At 35.2% G+C, this 3373-nt stretch overlaps 1 long non-coding RNA gene across 1 annotated transcript in view; it reads left to right on the forward strand.

The window, feature by feature from the left end:
- Nucleotides 1–1859, forward strand: part of LOC109304173 — a 13857-nt gene extending 11998 nt beyond the window's left edge. Inside the window, exon 2 of the long non-coding RNA XR_002099319.1 lies at nucleotides 1483–1859. This is a non-coding gene — a long non-coding RNA (uncharacterized LOC109304173). The remainder of the gene's footprint in view (nucleotides 1–1482) is intronic.
- The last annotated feature ends 1514 nt before the right edge of the window (nucleotides 1860–3373 follow it).

Below are 3373 nucleotides of genomic sequence, written 5' to 3' on the forward strand. Positions count from 1 at the left end.
TAACGCTGTGTGTGGACTGACTTGGGACTAAAGTTAGTCGCAAGTCAGTTCACATACATGGGGTTACTGTGTGGTAAGGCATCTACATGTGCCTTACTGTGCGGCAACTACTCAGGTGTAAATTTGCTACATGCATCATGCAGGTAGTAAATTTAAGCCCAAGTCGGCATTAGTCACCATAGTTACTGCACAGTATGAGTGTGAATGTGTAGGCATGTGCCCATACTGGGCAGTCATTTTTGGTTACTGCGCAGTAACTGTGCACGTGTAGATGCACCCATAGTGTTGTGTGCCTGGATTGGAGCAATTTTATGGTTATAGGTAGCATCTACTCTTAGAGAGAACACCTAAATTAAAGCTGAGGCATTCATACTTTATTTGAATGTGAGCACTCCTCCTTACATTCGTCTTCTGTCTGAGAGTACTTTTTAAACCTCAAGGAAACATTCACATTTTATAAAAGGCTGATTTCAATTGCAACCTGTTCTGTGTATAAGTCAACTTGCCCTAAAATAATTTGTAGTTAGGGTTCAGTTATGCAAGATGTTGATCAGACCTGAGTTAGCAAAGTAGCAAGGCCCCAGTTCAGCAAAACATTAAACATGTCTAAATTTAATGAGATATAAGCCATGATATGCTAAATCACTTTAAGAATGGACTAGATCCTTATTTAAAAGAGCACTTATGTTCATGCTTAGCTTTGGACATGCCCTTGGATGTTAAGATACCAAAGTAAATACCTAAAGTTAAGCACATACTTAAACACTTGTCTTAATAGGGTTTTTGCCTAAACCAGGATCCTACATTTTAAACTTAAGCAGGGGTGCAAGTGCTGTGGTGTTTTGGGACTTTCAGTACCTGCTTACATACTTTGCTGGACTCTGTATATTTCTTTCAGTCATACTTCAATAAGTGCTAGTAGCTAATGTCACAGTAACGTGTTTTGTTCGGACAAGTAGCTGGTCCATTGTTAGTGCTCAGTGAAAACATTTGTATTACTGACCAAGCAAATGGAATTATTCTTTGACTTCTAATATCTTACGTATGGACAGTCAGCATAGCCAAATACTCAATTGGATAATTTTTCTGAGCTTCATAAGGCAGTCACATGTGCCTGGTATATACATTTAGAAAACATTTTTTTGCATATCATTATATGTGTAGAGGATTTCTAAAGAACATTGTGGATTAAGGGACCTTATTCTGGGGAGGACTAGGATCAAAGGAAATATATGTTTTTTGCCTCAAGCTACCAGCAGTAAATTCTCTAAAAAGCTAACATAATCTGTCCTGGTACTCAATTTGACGTTGATTCTTCTAGATATTATTATTTGATGTCAGCAATAGCTAAAGAAATTGCTAGCAACAGTACTATAAAAATAAACTGAAATATTATTTATTCTGCAATAGTATAGTCTACTTAAAAGTAATAATGTAAAATACTTTCTAAGAACTTGTTTTCTTTCTTTGGTGTTTTTACAGGTGCAAGGAAGAAGAGCTATCCTCCTTTAATCTGGTACTCATTCGGTAACACTAAGCATCCATCCTTAAAACTGTTTCTACAGTTATTTAATTTTTGCTTCATACAAAAAAGTGTGCATGTTTTCTGTTTCCTCTTAAATACTCCCATATTTGGAGTATGCATACATTTATTTATGCACACAAGGTTGAATTATTGCATTACTGTCTGTAAAGTTTTTTTTATATGGAAGCCAAGCTGTAGACTTTATACATGCCCCTATGGTCATGGTTATGTGCAAGTACTAAAAAATGTGCATATAAAACAATATCTTTATTTCTTTTTTTTTAAACAAAAGTTTTCACTTGCTGAGCAGTTTGAATACCATTATAATATTTGTTTAAAAAAAAGTGTGTAAATTTGATATCATTTAGGTTTGGATGAAAATGCATCTTGCATACTCAGTATGATTACGGATATCTAATGCAGCCATGTAACACACAAAGATGAGACCATTTGTCTTCTACTGAAGTCTGTAGGTGTCTATAGTCTTCACTGGGAGCAAGATTGGGCTCCTCCTTTATAATTTATGGATATGCACTTTGAATAGCAAACAGAGATATGTAGTAATTAGGTTATCTTTAGTGTGCGTTTTTGGCATGGTTTCAACTGTTGTTGTTTATCAGGAAACTTGTTTTGATTGCTTTCTTTTTATTTGCCCCTTTGTACTGTGTTTGACATCACAAGTTGCTTTAATCATGGCAGCGTTTAAATACTGGGAAGCCAGAAATTGAATGTAATATTTTTAGTCCCCAATTTAAAGGAAAAGGCAGCATTTATTTTTCTTTAAGACTGCAGTCTTTTTTCAAAACTCTGACTTTGAAAACTTGTTTAATTTCAATGAGCCCCCAGAAGAACTTCAATTGCTATTTCTTTTTTGTAACCATTGGGTGGCTAAGTGATATGCGCCCTGAACCAACAATATGTATATTTATTTAAGTGGTCCCTCCCTTTGGTATAAAAGGAAAGATAAAATATATTCGCTAGGTACAACAGAATACATATGCCTCTGGTATAACTTTCCTGAAGATAACAGAGTAATCATGGCAATCACTTTCTGTCAGTAAGAGAGAACTGTTAGCTGGGTGGTAGGTCTAAATTGCATTTGATTTTTAGACAGTGACTTGTTTATGTATTACTACCCCTCCAAAACTTCCATTCAGATTACTGGGGATTTAGGGACAAGAAATGTAGTTCCAGGCCTATAGCATAAAGCCTACAGTATAAAGCACATGCAATAGCATAAAGTGTAGTTGAAGGTCTCCTGGGTAGAAGGATGGGGTCTTGCTTGCAATTTTCCCTTTTGATGGCAAAAAGGGAGACATCTGCATAAAGTTTACTCAAATGAGTGCCAATGTTTGTGCGCTTGTGTATGTGTATTTTAGAAATGATATTTTTTGTTAAGTGTAAAAGACTACTAATCTTAATGAATCTTGACTTTTATATGAGCAGAAATAACATTTTGCTGCTTAGTAAAGTGTTGTGCTGTTACGAGGTCATGGTAGGGATTTAAACCAGATTTTGTAGGGATAATCTTAGGAATCCTAGTTCTGTGGTGATTTAATTGCTTTACATACACACTGTTTTCATTTACTGGTCAATAGTATTCCTGGATCCCTGAATGTTAATATATATATTTCCTAGATTGCTCTTAAAGCATGGGGAAATGGTGAATGACTCCCCTGACTTTATAAAACAAATGAGCAGCTTTAAAATAAGCTAAACTTTCTGTTGACTTAGAACACAAAATGAACTTTTAAAGCAAAACAAAATTACTGTTTTTGTGCTGTTCTCACTATAGTTATGACATCCTTTAAAAGTGATTAGTTAGCCATGTTGATCTGAATCTGAGGA

Source organism: Gavialis gangeticus, unplaced genomic scaffold, assembly GCF_001723915.1.
Source record: "Gavialis gangeticus isolate Ggan-Ray unplaced genomic scaffold, GavGan_comp1, whole genome shotgun sequence".
Classification (NCBI taxonomy): Eukaryota; Metazoa; Chordata; order Crocodylia; family Gavialidae; genus Gavialis; species Gavialis gangeticus.